Source organism: Lichenostomus cassidix, chromosome Z, assembly GCF_008360975.1.
Source record: "Lichenostomus cassidix isolate B80296 chromosome Z, HeHo_3.0, whole genome shotgun sequence".
NCBI lineage: Eukaryota > Metazoa > Chordata > Aves > Passeriformes > Meliphagidae > Lichenostomus > Lichenostomus cassidix.
Window position 1 is genome coordinate 58,779,198 of NC_139511.1, and position 23,679 is coordinate 58,802,876.

The 23,679-nt window shown below is 40.4% G+C and overlaps 1 long non-coding RNA gene across 1 annotated transcript in view; it reads right to left on the reverse strand.

The window, feature by feature from the left end:
* Positions 1–556: 556 nt before the first annotated feature.
* The window catches only part of LOC146425002 (uncharacterized), a 42,795-nt gene continuing 19,672 nt past the window's right edge, over positions 557–23,679 (reverse strand). Inside the window, exons 3-5 of the long non-coding RNA XR_014847065.1 lie at positions 9,451–9,544; positions 1,039–1,145; positions 557–608 (exon numbers count right to left, since the gene is read on the reverse strand). This is a non-coding gene — a long non-coding RNA (uncharacterized LOC146425002). The remainder of the gene's footprint in view (positions 609–1,038; positions 1,146–9,450; positions 9,545–23,679) is intronic.

Genomic DNA, 23,679 nt, shown 5'->3' on the forward strand with positions numbered 1-23,679 from the left:
CCATAAATAAACCCCACGGAGTCCGCCCTTACAATTTATGTTCAAATAATTTTGGGTTCTGGTTTTTGTACTGATGTACCAGACATCTCAATGGGTTTGAAAATTGGACTGGGTATTTATAATTAAGCCTATAGGATAGGGGTAGTAAAATTTCATGTGTGTCCAGCATTTCCTGTCCCTGCCCTGGCATGTGTGGCAATGAGAGGAATACATGGGCAAGGCCATGGCTCCAGAACAAAGCCCTTGGTCTCTGTCCTGTTACTTTATCCTTCATTTTCATGTTCGTCTCCTCCCTTCCTCCCAGGTAGAGCAGCTGAGATCACATCACCAGAGACAAACTCCCTTTCTCTTCTCATTTGTGTTTACCATTCCCACTGGTTACTTGTACATTCCCAGCCTCACTGGGTGCTTGCATTTGCTGGTGCAGAGCCAGAGCCTTTGTTATATTAAAAAGTCACAGAAAGACGAATTTGCTGTGCCTACCCTTGCAGTCAGTAGCAGCACTCATGGCTTGCTTCTTGTGGCCAAGACCCACCAGAAAAGCCCTTTGCTCCTGTTCAGCTGAGTAGTGAAGCAGCAGACACAGATAGACAGAGGGACTCGATGTCCTGAACAGAAATGAAGCTGGTTAATACATGCACGTGGAGAGATTGGATTACAACCTTTTTTTCCATTTGCTGTCAAACCAGTATTAGCTAAGCAAAGGTCCATCGAAAGTGCCATAACTAACTAATTACTAATTATAAAATGGGGTAACTCGTAGCACTTTTTGACTCTACCCATTGGTATACTCCCTGAACTGAGGGCCAACATAGTATTTTACAGAAAACAAAATCAGTAGCAACAGCAAAGGCTCTACGTCTGGATTTCCTTTCATATGTAAACATAAAGAAAACATTACAATTATCCCACTGGTGACTGAACATTACTGCTTGCTTAAGTTGAAAATGGGGCACATGTTCATAATTTTTGCTCCTGCTAAATGCATGGAAATGCTCACCAAGGAGAGAATACTAGAGTTTAACCCCATATGCTTACATGCATGCTGCTCTTTTCCAGTGGAGTTACTACTTCAAACTCTTTTCTGATTCAGCAAGATGTAACCAGGTCTCCAATACTTAGTTTCCTTTCTGGCTTTGGTTTTCCTGAAATGAAAATCCCAAATGTAATAACACGGCTAGAGTTGATGCGGCAGGGTCCGGGAGGAAAGCGGGAGCTGGCTCCCCCCGGTCCAGGGTCCTTGGTCTGCGTAATTCCACCAGATCCTGGGCAGGCGGCCCCCGGGGTCCCGTGGGCTGGGTGAGTCTCCCAACCACAGAAATTCAGCAGGAAATGAAGTAAGATGAAGAAACGAACTGGAACTCCATCTCTGTTCTGTCAGGGAGGTTTATTTGGGGTAAGGAAAAAGGGTTTCCAGGGGAAGGAGAAGGGGGTAGGTCAGGGCCTGGCAGGTCAGAGATGCAGGACCTCTCTCTGATGCAGACACTGGCTTATAAGGGAAAGGAAAGGGGGCGGGGGCTGGCTCTCTAAGAGCCAGTCCCAGGAGGAGGAAGGGAAAATTGGCAGGGGGGAACACACCCATAGGTTTTCCGGTACAGCAGAGTGCGTATTTCAAAATGTACCAATAGCATACAGAGCAGAGGGACAAAGGAAGCACATGGTAATCCTAAAAACCCACATTGCTACATAGAGTTATTGTCTCTTACACAAATTTTGACTCATAGTGTTATGGACAGCTGTCATGGTTTAACCCCAGCTGACAACTAAACCCCATGTAGCCACTCACTCACTCCCCTCACAGTGGGCTAGAACTGAGTTTTGATACAGGCAGTTTGAAAGGTAAAGCAAAAGCCACACATGTAAGCAAAGAAAAACAAGGAATTCATTCAACACTTCCCATGGGCAGCCAGGTGCTCAGCCATCCCCAGGAAAGCAGAGCTCCATCATGTGTAACAGTGACTTGGGAAGACAAGCTCCATCACTGAAAACATCCTCCCCTTTCCTCCTTCTTCTCTTTGTATGCTGAGCTTGAAGCCATACGGGATGGAATACCCTGTGGCCAGCTGGAGGCAGCTGTCCTGCCTGTCTCACCTCCCAGCTTCTTGTGCCCCCACAGCCTCCTTGCAGGAGAGTAATACAGGAGATGCCTTGACACTGTGAGAGCATTGCTCAGTGAGAGCTAAAACATCCCTGTATTATCAACATTGTTTCCAGCATAAATCCAAAACACAGCCCCACACCAGTTGCAGTGAAGAAAACTAACTCTATCCCAGATAAAACCAGCACAACAGTCCACAGGATAGTGCCACTGTCTTTGGATGCCTGCTCTACCTTGATTCTCTCACTGATTATTAGTTACAGGCTGTGACACTGTTTTTATGAGCCAGAGAGCTCCACAGTGAAAAAAGGACAGTGCCAAGTCCAAAAGATTTACTTTTTTTTTCCACATGAAATGATCTTACACAGAAGCTCCCCATCCTCACAGCACTTCACTTGAGTTTCTCTCTGATTTGATATTTCTATGTATAGCACAACTCCTGTGGTATGAAAAAGAGTATATGCACCACAGTGTACTCAAAATATCCCAGCCAAGTGACCTCCACCCCACCTCTGACTGGCCAAATCCTGCACAGGATGGAAGGGAATTGACCCTGGCTAGATGCCAGACATCCACCAAAGCATGCCTATCAGTCTCCTCCGCAGCTGGACAGGGGAGAAAAAATATAATGAAGGGTTCATGGGTTGAGATAAGATTCAGGAGAAATCATTCCCCAAGTATCAACTTGAATTAGAGCTATTAATTGAATTTATTTCCAACAAGACCAAAGCAGGATAATGAGAAATAAAATTAGACCTTTAAAACACCTTCACCCCACCCCTCTACCTTCCCAGCTCTACCTCCTCCCCTACAGCAGTGCAGGGAGACAGGGAATGGGGATTATGGTCAGTTCATCACATGCTGTTCCTGCCCCTACTCAAGGTGAGAAGTCATTCCCCTCCTCCACCATGGGGTCTCTCCCGCAGGAGGAAATTCTCCATGAACTTCTCCAGTGTGTGAGTCCATCCCATGGGCAGCAGTTCTTCAAAAACTGCTGCAACATGGGACACTTTTCCATAGGGTGCAGTCTTTCAGGCACAGGCTGCTCTGCCATGGGTCCCCCCCAGGAAACCTGCTCCAGGTGTGAGCTCCTCTTTCTACAAGTCTGCAGGTCTCTGCCTGGAGTCTGCTCAGGGTCAGGCCTCACGTGGGTTTACAGCCCTCTTTCAGGCATCCACCTCCTCCATGGGCTGCAGGTGGATCTCTGCATCTGTGTGGTCCTCCACAGGCTGCAGGGGCACAGCTGCCTCACCATGATCTTTACTAAAGGCTGCAGGGGAATCTCAGTTCCTGTGCCTGGAGCACCTCCTGCCACTTCTTCTCCACTGATCTTGGTGTCTGCAGAGCTGTTTCTCTCACATATTCTCTCTTCTCTCTTCTCTGGATGCAATTATATCTGTGCAGTAACTTCTTTCTTTCTTCTTCTTAAATATGATATCTGAGACATATTACCACTGGACCATTTCTAATTGGTCCAGTCTTGACTAGCAGCATATCCATCTTGGAACCACTTCGCATTGGCTCTGTCGGACACAGGGGAAGCTTCTGGCAGCCTCTCAAAGAAGCCACCCCTGCAGTGCCTCTGCTACTGACACCTGCATGTGCAAACCCAATACATACAAAAATCAGGGTGATGGCTACAGGCAAAATTTTATATAGATCAAGTAGTAATTTTCAAAAATGGGTTTGGAGTAAAAGTATTCTTATTTATCACTGTACCATAACATAGTAAAAGCCATGTTATGGCTTTCATGGAAGAAAAGTAATGATTTTTGAACACAAAGGGCATTGGAGGCACAAAACCAGAGTAATAGACAGGCAGTTTCCCACAGATGAGAAGATATGTATTTGTATTGTTCATTCCTTGTAGCCATGCACAATATACTATACTCATTAATATGCTGCTGACACCATACTGCCAGGAAGCTGTAGCTCTTGAGTAGGCGTAAAGCCCACAAACAGTGGTCAGAACATGTCTTCCATGCAGCAACATAGCCACATATTAAAACAACATGATGTGGATGGTTTAAAGCAGAAATAGCAGCAGACAATGCATGGTTTCACTTCTAGGATTGTGGTAGGAATTGATCTTTACAATGTTGATTCTAAATATTGCCCACAGCCAGCATGACTTCATGAGGAGAAGTCCTGCTCATTGAACCAGATTTCCATCTACAACAAGGTAACCTGCCTAGCTGATTAAGGAAAGCCAATTATTGTGATCTTTTTGGATTTCATCAAAGCCTTTGATACTGTCTCTCACAAGATCCTTCTGGACAGAATATCCAGCTGAGTGCTGGACAAACACATCCTGTGATGGGTGAGTAACTGGCTCAAGGGTCAGGCACAAAGGGTCACAGTGACTGTGGTGACATCAGACTGGTGACCTGGCACAAGTGGGGTTCCCCAAGGCTCCATCCTCGGTCCCGTGGCCTTAAACATCTTCATTAACAACTTCAATGCAGAACTCGAAGGAACGTTAAGTACATTTTATCAACAAAACTAATCTGGGAAGAGCTGTGGACTCCCTTGAAGGCAGGGAGGCCCTGCAGAGAAACCTTAATAAATTAGTGGGTCACACGATCATCAGCCATATGAAGTTTAACAAGGGCTAGTGCCAGATTCTGCACCTGGGGTGGGACAACCCTGGATGCACAGACAGATGGGAATGAGAGGCTGGAGAGCAGTGCCATGGAAAGGGCCCTGGGAGTCCTGGTTGATGGCAAGTTGGCCATGAGTCAGCAGTGCCCTGGCAGCCAGGAGGGCCAACCCCGTCCTGGGGGCATCAGGAACAGCATGGCCAGCCGGGCAAGGGAGGGGATTGTTCTGCTCTGCTCTGCTCTGCTCTGCACTGCTTTGCTCTGCTCTGCACTGGGGCAGCCTCACCTCCAGTGCTGGGGGTAGTTTGGGTTCCACAATATAAGAAAATACATTAAACTATTAGTTTCTGTCCAAAGAAGGGTGATGAGTGTGGTGAAGGGCCTTGAGGGGAACCATTACAAGGAGTGGCTGAGGTCACTTGGTCTGTTCAGCCTGGAGAAGACTAAAGGGAGACCTCACTGAGCTCTTCAACATCCCCACGAGGGGAAGCAGAGCAGCAGGTACTCACCTCTCCACTCATGACCAGAGACAGGACCCAAGGGAATGACCTGAAGCTATGTCAGAGAAGGTTTAGATTAGATTATGTATCAGTGTTTTTGCACCCAGAGTTTGGCTGGGTGAAGTGACCATAGCACCAAGCGTGACAGAGTCCAACAAGTGCTTGGACAACACTCTCAGGCACATGGTGTGATTCTTGGGGATGTCTTATGCAGGGCCAGGAGTTGGACTCGAGGATCCTGACATGTCCCTCCCAGATCAGCATATTTTATGATTCTATGATAAAAATCTTGTAACTGCAAGGAGGAGTAAAGCACAAGCAACATCAGCCCAGATGCAGGTCCCACTGCAGGTGAGAAGACATCAATTTCTTGAGAAAATAGATATTTTTTACTTATTGGGGTTCCTTCAAAGTAAAGGTTTGTAATTTTTGTGTCCCTTGGCCAAAAATCATATTACTTAGAGATACTTGTGCCTCAACTCAGCAAACAGTAGATACATTGCTCTTCTCACTGACAGACTATTTTTTTTTTTAAACTGTGGAGGTTTAAGATTAAAAAAAACCCCACCCTTTAGTTCATTTACTCCATTTAAGCAGTAGGAAAAAAATGAAAATCTGTAGGAAAAGTCTGTACCACTGCAAAGGTAGGAAAAAGATATGCAGTGCTTCTCAATTATGAAAATTTATTTGTTCTTAACTAGTAAGACTACCACAATACAAAAATCTTAGTGAAGAGAAGACACACTTCTAGTTTTCACACATTTGGGGAGGCCCTGCAGATAGCAGAAAAATGTAAGGCTATAGGTAAGTTACTTCACACTAGGAACAGAAGCAGGGCTGTCTTCAGTAGGATTTTACCCTATGTTTATTCTGGTTCTTGGCAGACAAGCAAGTCACTGCAAGCATGGTATAGGTACAGAGCTGCTTGTGATAACTATCCTGATGTCTTTTTTTCAAGGAATTGACTCCTTAATGACAGCAGGAGAAGGATAGTTTGTCCTTACTATAGAATATGGTGTGCCAGGAACAAATACAGAGCAGCCAAGTTAATGCATGGCTCTGTGGTAACAAGTTTATAAGACAAAGTTCTGGCATAGGTGAGCTCAGTGAACTTGGATCCTTCCTAATGAAAAGAAAACAACTGTGTAACAGGTCAATCCATCTTCCAGGGTGATTCCCCTGTAACAAATCACTCCTGTGACTGAAGCACATGCCCATGAAAAAATCAGACACCACCTTTTGCTACCAGTATCTCATTATATCAGTGCCTGCTACTTGTTTATTTTCCTTCTTACTGTTGAAACTGCAAACTTTGAGAAATTTTTCTTAGCCAGTGAAATCGCCTTACTTCAGAAGATACAGGAGAGCTCCTTTACAGCTGCTGAGGGTGAGGAGAAAGAGGCAGTTCCACCTCTTCTGTTATTGAGGTCTTCAGTGAAAACTCCCAAGCCTTGCCTGATGTAGAGAAACTTGGGTATTTCCAGTGGTAGAAATAAGTATTTGCAAGTAACGCTTGAACACTGTGACTACTGCTAATAATGTTGTGTCCAAATATCTTCAGAAAATATCAGTCAACTTCCAGGCATACTTACTACTTCTTAGTTCAAATAGTGTTGTTACTGGAAAAAGCTATGCTTTAAAAGAATGTCTAATTTCTAAACTGAATCTGATGGTGTTCTCAGTGTAATATATCAATTGGATGCCAAATCAAGAAGTATCTTAATGATATGACTCAGGAATTATGAAGTGGTCCACCTCAAGGGTGCTTCTGTTTCTATATTTCTGACCACTGTATGGCAATATTTTCAATGATTTGGTTCTTTCATTTCCAGAACCCAAAACTCAGTCTCAGTGACACCTGTCTTCTGCAGACAGGTGTTGTGAGGCTTTATAAATGTCTCATACTGAAAAAATGCAAGCACTATGAAATGTAGGAAGCCAGACTGCCAAACCAGAGAAGAACAAATCAAACTGCCAGTTCTCTATTCAAGAACTAGGCATGACAATAGCTACTACAAAGCTAGATTTCACCTGTAGGTCTTGTTGAAAAGTGAGGGATTTCCAAAGTTAAGACTGTTAATTCAGATTATAGTTTTCAAATTCATAGAGACTTTAAAATGAAGAGGTTACATAATCTTTTTTATATAGATATGCATTACTATGCATAAATATTTTTATATATATACATACATACATACATACATATATATATGTATGTGATCTACAATTTGTGCATTCTGCACATCTCTGTCTGTATTTCAGAAATTCTCTTGCCTCTAGGAGTGCCTTGCAGGTGACTGCAGCCTGCTTGAGAGCACACAGTAACATTAATACAAGCTGAATACATGTTGTTTAGTTTGAAGCTGGACTGTTGTCCAGCACTGAAGTTCAGCGTCCTTCTGCCCTTCCATCCTGGCACTACTTTTACAGATCCCCTCCTTGGGCCCTTTCTAGGATCCTTTCCTGGTTTCAGTTTGTCCTAATGAGCTTTTTATACACAAGTTTACTCTACTGCAGATGGTATTTGTCCACAGCCAGAAACACTTCCCAAGAAGTATCACAGCTCACTAAATAAGTTTAAAAAACATCTTAGTGAAAACAAACAGTCCAGTGAAATACTGCTTGTATCAAAACAGAGATTAGCAAGTATCAACCCCTGCAAGCACCAAAACTGATCCCTTTTTTACCTTCCTCCTCTTAGTTTTAACAGTCTGATCTAGTACACTAGTATTGGAAATAGAAACTTGGTTTCATGAAGATATATATATATATGATTTAATGAGATTTAGTATTTCGATCTGCCAGCACCTGCGCTGCATTAAAAACAGGATATTGTATGCTTCTCTAAACTGTACCAGATAGAACTGTTCACTCAGGATGTAGTGTACTTTGTGTTGCAGGAGTGTGGTAAAATGTGTCTTTTACCAGGGGAAGACCAGGCCGTGTTTTTTATCACGTAGGTGGAATTCTTTGTGTGCAGGCTGTAAATTTTATTTGTTTTGTCTTCATTTTAATTTGCATATAAAGAAGAAAGCAGTCCAGGCATTCTGTTGATATTTCATTATAAGCATAATTTCTGTGAAAATCACTACCTTAGAAGAAAAAATGGTAGGAAGCAAAATGAACTGTTTTGAGGTAGATGAAAGGCTTACTATGAAATGCTAATGAACACCATTTTCTTCATATGAATATCCTATTTACCTGCTTCTCTTAGTGGGCTTTAAGAACCGACATTCACCCCTTAGCATTGCAGACTTTGTATAAAGATTTGGCTCCTGCACTTGACACATTTGAGAGGAACAAGTTTGAGATACAACCGTAATGAATAACACATTATCATCCAAAAATGAAGCTAACGTGTACTGCCACCAAATGGTCGATTAAATGAAAAGCACATTTCTCCTAAACACCAGGCAAAATGACCAGTATTCCCAGAAATTACTTATGCTGTCTGTTCAAAAAACATGGTTTTATTTATAAAACAATAAATTGGATACAGTACTTAGTACCTCAGGAACAGAAAACAGAAAAATAGGTGTTTCAGATTCAAAGGGAAGTTATAGTTGCATTAAAGAAGTATGCCTAACCTTTAAAAATCCCTTTCCTCTCTTCATTCTTTCAGTTCCAGCCTTTATTACACCATTTCCTCACTGAGATCTGACCATCCCCCATCTGAACTGAGATTTGTCCCTTCATGGCTGCATGAGGGAGCCTTTTTTCCTCCTTTAATACTTTTCTACCTCTTTTGCTCTGCAAGCCTACCCAGCATTACCTTGTCAGGGATTTGCTGTCCCCTCAATAGGGCAATAAAGAAAATAATGTAACCAAGCCATATGCCTCCCTTTCAGTCTCTATGGGTTTGTCTACTAAATTCATATTATCAACTTCATGTTCTGTTCAGGACTTGCTCCTGACACTGACTGATGGCTGATGACAGAGCCACAGTGGGTTAGTCACCAGTGCTCTCCAACACCACAGAAGTCCTGGTGCATGATTTAGAACTGTTCTTCAGTGACCAGTGCCAACCCACAGCAACTAGTCACAGTGATGCCTATCTCACCTTGTTTACAATACTATATTTGTTTCCTAAATTAAATTTCACACTCTCCAGAGAAAAGACTGTTTCTTCTTATATGTTTCTATGGTGTTAAGCGCAGCAGGACCCTGATTGGGACATCTGGGTACTATTACAAAACAAAAAATGAATCACGCCAATAGTAACTAGGACTAGAAAAAAAGCAGCAAAACTTACGGTCAGATTTTGGTGTTTGTAGCATAGGAATTTAAAATGGCCATCTCCTTTCACATGGTCTCGGGCACAGATTGTCCTAATGTTCATACTTGGGCTAAAATTAAAAAAAAAAGCAAACAAAAAACCAAAGACTGATTCATTTGGGGTGAGGACTACTTTTGTACAGTACTTAGTGCATGGGAACTCAGAAGAACTTTCAGACATTGTCCTAGTACAAAAGTGCTACCCCTGGCTTTAAGTCTGCAATGAGATGGAAAGGTCAACCTTTATCCGAGATATTCTTTTGCAACAGATGTGAAAGTGGGTGCTGAGCCATGTGGAAGAGCAGCATGACCCAGCTAGGAAAACAATTAAAGCCTTTAGTCTGTGAAGTCCTTGGGGCAGCACTGTGCTTCCATCTGCCTGAAGAGGTTTTATTTATTTACCAGCACCCACAGTTATGCTATAGCTAGAGCAGAGGGAGAGACCTGCCTTTGGCATGAACCTCTCTCTCTCTGAATTTGAATGGGATGAGACTAAAAAGCAGCCACAGAGTCTGTGAATTAATAAAATATGAAGGACAAGATAAAGTATGGAGATTGCTGGTTAGAGAAGGCATGTGACCTGCTTGAGAAAATATATTTTTTAATTTCCAGTTCTAGTCTTTACAAAAATAAAGCTGTCATTCTAGTCCATGTTTCTTGGGCCTGGGGGACCCAATGGTGAGGACAAATCAAGGTGCAGTGGAGCAAAAGGTGCAGCTGAAATCTGAGACAATGTGCAAAATTATTTGTGAGATGAATGGGGCATCAAAGCCATCACTGCAGGAAGGATAGAGAGAGATAGCAATGTCAAAACAGCAAATTTAAGTAATCGACAGATGAATAAAATGGCAAGAATAGAAGAAAATATCTATAAATCCCATTAGTCATTATGCACAGAATAATTTGTATATACAAAGGTAATTTTTTAATGAAAGGACATGCTGGACCCGCAGCCAGAGGACAGGCTCTGCCAAAACCAAGCTCTGGGGTGTCTTCTAGACAGCTCAGTCACAAAACTAGACTGGGTTAAGAAAAAAGTTAATGCTTATATTTAGGCATGTGAGCACACCTTGTATTTTGTAGACTTATAAAGGAAAGTTAATTCCATTCAATTAAAAACAGTTATGGAAAATTATATCCTGGAGGGCAAGACATAAATACTGAGATCTTATCCTATGCTTGTCTGTGGCAACAGCATGGACTTAAAAAAGAAATCAAGGGGAGACTTTAAAAAACTATAGAAAAATTAGTCCCAGTTCACATATCCTCTGGAAAATGCGTCACTGTGATGGTTCAGGATTAATTAGAGTTCTGACTCCGATTTTAATATAGAAAGCCAAGTGTCAGCCACAACAAAACAATAAGCATTGTATATAATGTGATTATCTCAAATACTCACAACTGTAATGTCCTGAGAAGCCTCTTTCAGACTTTTGGTGCCTATCCTACTGCACATATAACCCTTCTGCAACTGTAGCTAGTAACAGAGGCTTAAGTACCAGGACCTCCTCCATATTGATTTATGGGCCAAAGATGTGTTGCCTAAAAAGCTCGGGAAATAAAGCCTCCCAGAGAGGACAATAGGTTTTCTTTACAAAACATATGTGCTGAATTTCCATGTTTTTACTCTTCTCTGTGGGTTTTACTCAAGTCATATTGCAAGTTAATCATTTTATCATTTTTCACACATGAATATCAACCATCCTGGAAAATAATCTCTTCTAGATTTCATGCAAAAACAATGTGCTTTTGCCTTAATTGAAGGGGAAGAGATGGGGGCTGGGGAAGAATAAAAAAAAAGAGGCCTTAGTTGAAAATGAAAGACTTGTGCCAGACATGCTGGGTCTGCATTTGCAATACCCTTGCTTCAGGGTATTTGGATGTATCCAGAATTTTGATTCAGACCATTAGAGAGACAGAACCCAACTGTAAAACTCTGAGATCTGAGCAATGCTTAGAGTGTATTTGGATGTAGAGTTTTGGCTGACCTATTTAAAGGATGATGTTGTGCAAGCGATTACTCCATAATCTATGCAAGTGCCAAGACATATTTAATAGAAAAAAAGTAGCCAAGACCCAAAAGTTTTGTTTTTTTTTTAAATAAAAACTGAAAAAAGGAGCTATATATCAAATTGCAGAGTTTCACAGATATCTGCCTATAGAAGAAGTCACCATTTCTCCTAGAAAAAAAGCCAGCGTTCAAATTAAAGGGAGGCAATTTAGGCTTATTTCTGTAAAACAAGACAGATTTGCTGGGCTTATGAAACAGCTGTGGGGGTTTCTTTTCCAGTAAGCTGGAAGAGTTTAGTTAGCTACTACCTAGTGATCTGTTTGGGCAGCTTCACCTTACAGAGGTTCAAAACCATGCCTGATTCCCAGAGCTGTGCTTTATCTCTGTTTCAGTTCTTTTCTTGGACTCTGCACAAAACCCAAGAAGGTTCAGCCATTATTACTGTAGTTACTTTGTTCTTCTGAAACACTGGATGAAAATGTGAGTGCTCAAAGAAGCACTGTATTGTATTAATGTGCTGAACAACAGGGGAGGTTAGCAAGAAAAAGGCATCATCTAAATTACGGACAAGGAATCAGGACTTTAATCTGTCTTCTGCTAATGATTTCTTTCTGGCCTGGAGGAATATTGCGTATTCTCTCTGCCTTTGCTTCCACATGTGAGCAGCTCAGTGAGGGGATAATGATCTCAAAGCTTACTTTAAGAATTAGTTAATAACAATAAGTGTGTTGATAAGGTCAACTAGCAGTTTTGTGTAATGAGAAAGTGATCTTGAGCATGAATGAGCCTTTTCCTGATGAAAAGCTGGTGCAAAGAAAACAGATTTAATCAAGAAAAAAATGTTTTTGGTCAAACCAGGGTGTTGAAAACATAGAAAGTCTATTGCTGAAAAAAGCAGCTCTAGATTAGAAATATAGAGTATTCACTGTTAAAAAGCAAGGCTGTGTTTGTAAATATTTATACCATACCCCAAATTCACTCAAATACAGATCCTGTCTAGTCACACAAAATAGGTCAAGTTTATAAATGTAGCAGCTAACATATGGATAAGCACTACCACACACGGTGTATTACTGATAAAATATATTAGTTGGGCTGGCTGATGCTGAGGTTCTTCTTGTTGGGTGATGACATATTCACTAAATTCCATCCATGTTTGCAACAGCTTGATGGTAATGGGCTCATTTTATTTTCTCTTCTGAGAAGAACACCCCATCATTTCTATTGCGATATTCAACTCTCTAGTGAGCCTGAGAATATACCTTGAAACATCAAAAAATTAAAAAAAAAAGAGGGGGAGAGGAAACAATTAACTGAACAACATCTATCAAAACCCACTAACTGTGGAAGTCAGAGTTGCACAGATGATTGAGAGCTGGGAGGCTGGTGCTGGGGGGCTATGGGTTGCTCACCCTGCTGCAGTGCCACAATGCCTGCCTTCTATTAAACTCTCCTCCTGGTGGGGTGGGAATTCTTGTGTTCCGAAACCACTCATGGGCAATTCGTAAGCATAATGGAAATTTAATTAATTGAATAAAATATGTGCTGTAAGTTAGGCAATTGTGTCTAGTATGTTCTCTGAAAGCTTTGTGCACTCAATTTCAAATTATTCCAAAGTCAGATACAAGGATATAACTTTTGATTTCCTCTGGCCCTCAGGACTTTAATGTCTGAGTACTTTACCATCTGTGGCATATTTATTCTTACAAGACCCCTGTGATATATAGAGAGGGACTATTAAATCCATTTTAAATCCGTTTTAAGAATGAGGAATAAGAGCCAGAATAACACCGGGATCAAATAGGTGCTTCAGACCTCAGTAGGGTATGAACTGAAGCCTTCCTGATCATCAACTAAAGCCTTAATTACTGCATGCTTCACCCTCCCAGTAGTATCTTTGCTGTGAGGTTTTTCAAGCTGGGGAATTCTGCAGAGTTGGCAAAAATTCTATGAAAAGGCTTATTTCCCTTTTTTACAATCTGGATGGCTTTATCACAGAATGAAGATTGGAATGAGAGCAAAATCTGAGATAAGGGGTATAGGCTTACAATCATAACTTGAAGGTAAGTTTTGTGGTATCTGTGAGATAGATATTCAAGTGAGGCCCCAAGGAGGGAGGGGATGGTTGAATTTCCCTATAGAAGTGGAAAAAGAAATCCTAAGAACAATGCTTTACAATTTTTAGAAGTGTACCAAACTTAGGAGCCCTATATGGTTATTACTGAGCAGTGCTGACTCTCCTGTCAGAGCTGCAAGTTGGTTTAGTTTTTCAAGTCAGTTTGTAACTCAGCCCCCTCTGCCCCTTACTGCCTTCTCCTATGAGTGTCCAGCCCTGAAACATACTTTTTAGGCACTAGATCATATTACAGATATCTAAACCACTGTCCAGTGCTGTTACCTTTTCTTTTTGCTGATATCCATAAATTGTAGATTCTTTAGTTATATTAGGTTGCATTTTTTCATACTGAATCACACTAGAATACTTCCAATCCATATTCCTTACCTCTCAGTGTGGACTTTATTATTACTTCTGGCCTCCTTCATGTTTGTTTCAGTTTCCAAACCTAATAACTGTAGTTTTGCTACGCTTTTCCATTGAATCAATAATGACATTCTATGAGACTAATCCATATGACACTGTATGGATAATTCATCACCAGCTTAATCTACTGCCATGAATTGTTATTTTAATTTTTAACCCTTCAGCTCATTCTCTTCCAGTGAATTTACAATAATGTTTTAAATTTTTGGGAAGCAGTAAACAAATTCCTTTCTCATATCTGGCTATATTTCCTATACACAAAGTGTCATACATCGCACTGATGTTGATTTACATGTTGTGATGGGTATCAAGAAAAAGAAGATGCTATGATCCTTCTATCTCTCCCAAACTATCTTGATATGACCATTTACATTCTTTAAGAATTGTCTTCAGCATGAGCAATGATCAGGCTGCAAAGTGTGCAGCACATTATCTGTGTTCACTGATGGGGAGTGTTGATAGCCCACAGCAAATAGACTTAATCTGCAAAGGAAAATGTTTGTTTTTTTCATATACTTTGTAACTAATAAAGGCTAAAAACCCCACACAATTACCACGTGTTGAATACCTTGTGGCACTTTAATTGCATTTTTAAACCAAGAGTGAAAAATCTGTACTGTAAGTGCTTATGGCTTACAGTTCCATCAGCTCTGATATACCCAATATCAATACATGTTGTATCATGAACCATCGAGAGCAAATGCAGCATCAGTCTTGCTGCTGCCAGTATTGCATTGAATGGCACTGGGACTCAGATTGTGCTGTGACAGGATTCTTCCTGGACATACCAGTGAGAGACTGAACTGTTAAGGAATAATGACTCAAAACATTCCCCCAGGTGTGGAGACCCCAGAGTGCTTTGCTGAGGTGGAGGAGCTGAGCTTTTGGGTGTGTAGTGGCTAAACCTCTGACCTGAAGAGACAGAGAGTGAATGATGGGCTATGAGTGAGGTAGGAAAGGGTCCTGTGGAGTCGGGGTGCTGCCTCTTGCCATGCTAAGCTGTCCTCCCTTGCACACAACACTGGGTTTGGGGCTCCCTGTCCTGAAGCACTGGGACACTGGCTGTGGCCTGAGGGTGCTCATGGCTGTTAATGGGCCATACTGGACTCAGCTGTGCTGGTGTGATGGGCAGCTAGGTTGTCTTAGAAGGTGTTAAGGACTCCCCAGGGCAGCTAGCTGGGCATTTCCACCTGAACCTGAGTGCATATAAACCAAGCAGACAGTGTGTTCTGTGGATTTTCCTGGGGATTTCTCCTACCACTTCTGTGGGACTTCCTCTACCACCAGATGGATGCAGTCTGTGCTCACTGCTTTGACCAAGACTGCACAGCCACCAGGTCTCATTGTGGGGCCTAGGAGTGATGAGATCGTCACACTCTTGTACTTTCTCTCTCTTTATTTTCCCTTGTGTATGTTCTTGAGTGATGTTGTTGCTCTTTCATATTGCAATGCTTTCACATTGTTATATTACTGATAGGAAAGATGGGTGCTAATGTCTTTACAAACAACTTGACTGGTGAGGGTCTTTAGGAAAAATGGGTCTTAATGTCTATACCAACCTCAAGCTGCACAAGTTTGTTACAGATCCCAGACAGTTTGACTACACTTTAAACTCCTGAACTGTAAGGTAATAGACAAATTGGTCTCAACAAGAGCCTGAATTTTTGAACTTTGGAGGAAAATGACGTATTCAAGCAGGAATATGTAGTAGGCAGATCTGGAAGGCTGCACCTTCCTAGAACCTCAGCCAGTGGGGAAAGGAAGAGGGCAACATGCAGCTGGGAATTTAGGATAAAAGGAGGCTGCACACTCCAAAACCTCAAGAGAAAAACCCCATGAGGAGAGCCCAAGTGGACTCTCTCCCTTTATTTGAATAAAATTGTAGGACTTCTGTTGCCTTTAGGGACACTGGCTTTTCATAGCATGATTTTCCACATATTACTGTAGGTAATAACAACTAAAATGCCTATATACCTGCTTCTCTTGGCAACCAAATTGTTCTGTAATAAACCCTATATGTGTATATTCACAAACATGGATCATTCAGTGTTGTTCACTCTAATCTGCTCCACGGGATCTATTAACAAGAACCTGGGTTACCCTTATGTTCTGCAGCAGGGCAGGACAATACCCAAAATGGATTTTTGTTGAGTTACACCAGATGGAAGGGTTAGAACTGTCCACTATTTGGGGCAAAAATGTGAGCATTTTAGGGCCAACTGCTCATGACTAAATAGCATTCCCTTCTTTGAGTATATATTGAAAAAATTCTTAAATATATGTGGGTTTTTTCTTATTTTCTGCTGCTTAAGGTTCTGTTTCTGAGAAAAGGCAAAATAAAGTCACAAGAACTTGTGGCAAATTAAAAATATATGGATACTCCTATTCCTATCACTGATTCATGTATTTACAAGAAATCCTTTAAACACGTTGACCAACTGCAAATGCTGGTAATTAGATCCAGCATCTCTAAGTATTCCCATTATTGTTTCATATGAAGACATTTTTCTTAATTTCTCTTACTCAAAAAAGCTGTTATTCCTGGCATGGTATGATTACTCTATTCTTCTGTAACAGTAACTGCATTTCAGTGGTGGGTGAAGAATGATTTTTATATGTACAGTCTAAGTAAAACTCTTTGGGATCTGTCATGATGAAAGGTGCTCTGTGTACAGCACTATTATTAACTTATTGTATTTCATCAGGTTATTCTATTTCACATCATGTCACTCTACTGAAAAAGCCTTGACAAAAAAAACCAAAACTGTGCAATGTCATCAATTGAGAAAACAGACTCTTTCAAAAGGCAATGTAGCATGCAGATAGCAGGAATCCCAGGAGCTCAGGCTGCATTGCAGGAATGTGCAGGGATGTCTGTGGTTTCAGTGTGTTTTAGGTGTAAGACATGGCATTTTTTTAATGTAAAGTGACATGTAGAATAAGAACAGAATCAGATTTTGAAGAATGATTAGTACACCAACGTTTGAATTAAAACCTCTTCAGAACTACTGAAAATGAATCTTCCATTAGTTAATGCAGTTGGATGTAATTTAACAAATTATGAAATGGTTTGTTAAGCATTTTAGCAGTCCTAATAAGAAACATCTGAGTTCTAATATAGAAAGTTTCCACTAAATTATTAGTTACTTCAGGAGATAAAGTAAAATTATTTGATACTTCCATTTACTTTACTGGAAAGTCAGTGCCTATTTCCTTTATTAATCATCCTTTCTTTTCCCTAGCCAGGTCTTTATAATAATTAAATTGTAGCATGTAGTTTTTGTAAAATTTATAGATAACTATTGTAGCTAAAGAGCAACAAACAGATCAAACTTAGGATCTGATGATTTCTGACTTGTGACTATAACTCCTGAAATCCTAATCACAGTCAACCAACTCCTGACTCCTAGATATAATCTAGAACAGCTAATTTTAAAGAAGACTAGGCTCAGAACAATATCTAATGGATTTTGAAGTAAAAAAAAAAATCACATCAACACTTTATTACTTGTTTTGCAAATCTTTATAAACACAAACAAGTACTACTGTGATTAATTTATTGCATTCCCAGGGCCTCATAAATCTACAGGCATTGTGACAATATAATAACAAGTTTTGTTTTGAAGGTTGTAGCTAATACTCCAGCTAACAAATTTGCCTTTCCTTGAGGCTGAACAGCAGATTTGTTCCAAGCTTGAAGCAAGAGGTAAAGCATTGTGCACTGCCACCAGCAAAGACCAGGGCTGTGCTCATTGTTTCAGGAACCACCTTCTGCTGTGGCCACCTCAGTGGGGTGAGGAGGCAGTGATTATACCAGGTCTCTACCCTTTAAAGGGTGTGTTTCATGGGAGACCAGCTAACACAGCACGCTTTGCTCTTCCACACTTCCAAGCTATCAGATGGCCCTAAATTAATTTCCTTATTTTAACTGAAAGGAAAACTGTCAGAGATGGATCATATTCTCTGGTAAACCACACTGTTCTTAGAACAGGAGAGTTGAAAATAAACAAAGGTGATTCTTCTCTTCACCATCTTAATTCTGCCCTATGCCTGAAGGTGGTCTTTCCTCAGTACAACTTGAAACAGTCAAAAAAATTCTCAAAATAAGACTAGACTGAAAGAGATCTTCATAGGCTGCATTCTGGGGAAAGAACTAACTAGTAAAAGCACCATGGCCATAACTTCTGCAGCCATGGACTAACCGGCAGCTCATCACCTGCATTGGAGTAAGTGGTACACAGGTTAAATTAACTTTACAGTATGCTAAGGAATAAGCTGCACTTTCTTCACAGCACTTCTTTGAATGCATAATGATGCAGTGTTGACACAGAAATAAAAATCTATGTCAAAGTAGATACTATAAGTTAAGGCAAAAACTAAGGTTTCTCATTTCAGAGAGGCAGCTATACCAGAATATTTTTACCACACTTCTAGTAAAATCTCATAGGGTATTATTCTCAGCCCCCTGTGGCTGTAAGCACAATGGGTGGACTGAGCATTCGCCCTGCATATGCTGCTTGGCTTTAATTCAGACTTCTTAACAGTATCTCAGTGGCATTTTCCCCAGGCCAATTTCCTTTGTTGGGTTTTCTTTTCTTTTTTTTTTCTTTTCTTTTTTTTTTCATTTTTAACAGGAAAAAATATATGTCACTGAAGAACCACATGAAAAACAGTTTTAAAACTCTGACATATCCTTCATCTCAATGGAAATGCCCGCAGTGTTTCATCCTAATGAAATTATTGTAGGGTTACGTAAAAAATGTAACTCCTTATTAGTAAATGCAAGTTAAACCAGTAAAAAAATATACTTGCTACCCTAAAGTGAAATGTATTAAACTCTACTGCCTCACATTTGTTAGAAGTGACTAACAAATGAAGAGATGAAAGAGAAGAATATCATCCATGCAAAACATCAAGGATGAAGGTGAGGAGGTTTCAGCAGTAGGGAGAAGGAAGTGCTGACAGAGGTTGCTGAGCAGCTGCCTGCCCAAAGGCCTTGTATGGATTAAATAAAGGTGGGTTTATGCTATCTGCCCATTCAAGTCCAGCGAAAGATAAACCATGTATGACACATGTTGGCAGCCATATCTCTAACCCAAAAAGCTGGGTTAAGCCAACCCACCACAAGCTTTTGCAAATTGTATTTATGGGGATTTTTTTGGCAAGAATTTAGGTTCTACTGTGTTGCAGAACCGCCATAAAGAATTAACAAGAATTTTGCTTTAAATCAAATGAATCTGATAGCAATTGACATTTACTAAATATACGTGGTTATCAAATACAGTGCATAATTGCCATAAAGAACAAATAAATTCCATATATTTAATATATATTCCATATAAAGGACCTCTCTCAAACCTTGAACATACTCTTGGCTTAAGGCTTATGTACTCCACCTACTTCCTGCAATGTTCTAACCTTCCATTAATGGTCAAAAGTTTATTTTTTGTTTATGACAATTACATTGTTTTTATGGGTCAAGCACGAGGCCTTAGGAAAAATGTTGGGATAGATGGGAGGGGGAAGCACTTTGAATGCTGATGGAGAATTACTTTAGAACTCAGTTCTTCCAGGCTTTTAATGATGTTTTCTTTCTGGAAAGACATTAGAGGTATTTAATTCATGTGACCTCTATGCCATTTGAGACAATGCCTTGAATTTTTTTTTCTTTACTATGCTTCCTGTTTTATCTTTTTTATTTGTTTTATTTAGAGGTCTTTGTTATTTATCAGATGTGATGTTTAAACTCTGTTGTAATTACTGGCTTTTCTTCTTTATCACATTTAGTTTATTAATGTTGTTACTTAGAACAGATTGTTTAAATATTTTGAGAACTCTTCAGGGATTGATAAAGGGCAATTAATATCAACTGTTGATATTGTCTTTTCTCTTTCCCGTGCTCCCTCGATCTTATCTTCAATCTAGATTAAAGGGATGGGAGAAGGAAAGGAATTCTAGTCATTTGGACCAGGATTTAGAATTTAAATGCCTTCAAAGTTGTGCTCAGCTGTTTTGGTTTAACCTTCGGAAGTGACAGGGACCATCTGAGGACTTTGGACTTGGATCCAGGTTTGGATTCCTTGGAAATGAACCTCATACACAGAGGCAAAGATAAACACACCAACGTACACACAAATGTTCAGGCTGAACTGGGCCCACCTTTAACTGCATCTTAATAAAATTATTCTGGTATCATAACAAGGTTTATAATAGAATAATCATACACAAAGATAGATGGTCAGAGAAAAATTAGGAAACCCTAAACCAAAAACTGAAACACTATTGCTAGACCCCATTTCCTCTTGTATTTGCCAGTCTGGCAATAAATCCAGGATATTAATTCTTTGCATATTATGAATAAATTAAATGTCTTCTAGAAAACACTGAACTTTAAAATGCTAAAAGATTCTGTGTGTTTCTAATGAGATACAAAATGGCTCCAAATGTTGGCTCAGCAGTGAAAAGGAATGCACCAGATCCACTGCACTTATTCATGCATACAAGTTTCAGTGGGATAGGAGGAGTTCCAAATCACTGCAGAACATGTTTTGCAGCAGATTGCAGTCTTTTCCTAAAAAAATGGTAACAACTTAGAAAGCTAGGGTAACAATTTATAAAGCTAGAGGAGGCAGAAAAAGCTGTCTGACCCCAGAAGTGTGGGAGGCTAGTAAGATGCACTGGGTATTGACTAGTGGACAACCACTGAATATTGACAAAATGACAGCGAGATATGTAAACTGGAAATACTTAATCAATAGAAGAAAAAGCAATTCCTGCAGAATCAGCTGTAATTTATCTTTCTGGTTTTAGTCAGCTTTCCATTTCTTCCTTCTTTTAAGCTTTCCATATTTCACTTTTTCTGTACTTCCAAACTAGTTTGTCATTCCATGTTTGCAGGACAGAATAAAATCCATATCATATCAGGATCTGAATCTCATGTATGATTTTTGAGCTACTGCTGGATTCCATTCTGTAACAGGGTTGGAGGGCTGGAGTACATGATGATGTGTGGACCACTCACCTGCACCAAGGCAGACTTCACACAGCTCTGGACCTTGCCAGGACTTAGGGGTTCTACATTTCTCCCAAAAGCCCAGATGCATATTCTCATAACCCAAGACTTTCTACCATCCCTTATCTTCCCCTCTTCTTCCTATCTTTCACCTCCTCAGTTCAGCACCTCTTTTTTATCTCCTCTGCCTCTTTGTTGTTCTGCCTCCAAAAACCCTTCCATGAGTTTGCTCATCTATGGTCTGTGGCTCCTGCCTGTGGGCAGGTTTGGACCTTGACACATGCCAGGTAGCTTGCTATTGTTAACTCCTCCATAAAAGAAAAATTAATTAGTGTGGAGTAAGAACCCACACATTACTGGCAAGGACAGTGTCATTGGCATATGAAAATTGAAGGACAGAAGCACAGAAGAAAGGATAAACAGGCTAGGTCTGCATGACTCCTAGGGAAATTAAATTATTGCCTCAGACTGTTTGGATTAGGACTGGCCTTGTTAGCATTTGTGCTCTGTCTGGTTTCATCTCGCGTAACTCCGGGTAGATAGCCAGGTACCCTAGTCAGGAATGTATTCATTGTTAGCTCCCTCTTGAATGAGAAGGGGATGTCCCTTATGCAGCTTGACCCTAACGCTCCCCTAAAAAAACTTCTTTCTTAACAGACTACTAAGATAGCCTAGTGCAAACATGATCTTAATTTCAGTCCCTCAGTCAAACTGAGAGAATTAGATCTTTGCATTCAGTTTTGCCCCACAAACTTCAACTCCACATGCATAAAACTGAGGGAGAATGAGAATGTAGACCTGAAGGCAAGAAAGCGGTGCAGCTGAATCCTGTGTGACACTTTTATTCAGCCAGTAGCATGGCACATGTCATTGCATCATCTGGCACCCTGCATTTGCTTTTTGGGACATACGGTAACCAGAAAAGCCACAGCGCTGCTCAGTGCTAAAGGCAAAAAAACGTGCCGGTCTTTGTTTCTTACATCCCCAGAGACTCAGCCAGCAAGAAACAAATGTTGAGAGGTCTGAAAGAAACCCACAAAAATGAGTCAAATAATGGAACCAGGTCTCCTACTCTCCAAGTAATATACACAAATAATGACATTTTCTGCAACTGCTTGAGCAGTTTATAATGTAATGGGTTGGGGAAAAACCTGGACAGGAAGAGTCCCACAGGTTCAGTTAGTTCTATCTGTGGATAAGCATTTTGTGGTCCAAACCCACTACCTGGACAGAAAGAAAAATCCAGACCATGCCTAAGCTAAAGAAAAACAAGAACTTGTGTGGGTTTTTTTCTGTATCAGGGCTGATTTCGAATTTCTGATACCTCTTAACTCATGGAACTGGAGTCAGAACAATGAGTACATAAAAGTATTTTGGCATCCAAGCTATTAAGAGATAATGACCAGCTTCTGTTCTCAAAAATATGCAGATCAGAGCTGACCCCATTCGAGAAACTTTTGTTAGGCTGCTATAAAGGTAGTTTTTGTGAGAAGAAATTCACTTTCTATTACTGATACCAGAATATTCAGTGCTTATCTCAGGTCAAAAGAAAAGTGCCCCACTTTAAAAATCACACTTATTTTGTAAAAATCCTCATTTTCTGCTTCTCAGTCAGTGTTTTTATTTGACTAATTTATAAAGGCCCAAATTTGAGAAGACGTATCTGTCTCTGAGCACAGGGATCTGTTGTCAACTGAAGTGCAAGAGTTGAAGAAATTAGCACTTTCTGTGTAAGCTGTAAAAATAATAGACTAAGAGAAGAACTGACTTTAGAGGGGAGTGTGGACATCACCCAATCCAACACCTTGCTCAGAGAAGGGCTGCCTGCAATATTAGCTCAAACTGCTCAGTGCCTTGCTCAGATGAGCTGAATGGAGGCCCCACATCCCATTTGGGCAACCTGTTCTAATGCTTGCCTGATACCACTTGGATAATATATTCCTTGGCATCTTGAAGGCGTAGTTCCCAGAGTAACAGCAGGTATCCAAATATTTTGAACTGATTCAAAGGTTGAATATTTGCATTACAAAAAATGTTTCCTGGAAGAGAAAAAAAAAGAGAAAAGTTTTCTCTCTGGAAACTTCAAAAATTCATGTTACAGATATATTCTTCTTCCATTTACCCTTTAAGAAAATTGTTCTTGGAAGAACAGCCCCTTCAGAAATTGTTATAGCTGGAAACTAGAGATACCAGAGAAAAATTAAAATAAATGGGGCAGACAATGGAGTTACTATGATTTTTGTTTTCTTTGCATAAAACTGTCACAAAATAACCTATACTTTTGTGTATTACACTAGGTGGAATTAGAACAACATTGAAAGAGATATCATTGCCATGTACAAATACACTCCTGGCAGTTCATTCTATTTCAATGCTGATGAAGTTTTAGTGTCTCAAAAACAGCAAGGAAAAAACACCCTATTATTTTAATGGGCCCTGGCTGCAGAGCCCTGTAATGAGACCACATCATTGTCAGGGTCAGTTTAAATCAATTCTGCCCTTGATCCCTGTTTTGAGAGACTGTTTACAGCAACTTCTTTCCCCATGACTAAATGTAACACTGATGTAATGGCCAATACCATTGTTAAATGCCAAGAGCTAGAGACTGGTCATATGATAATTACCCAGTTGCAAATTTTCC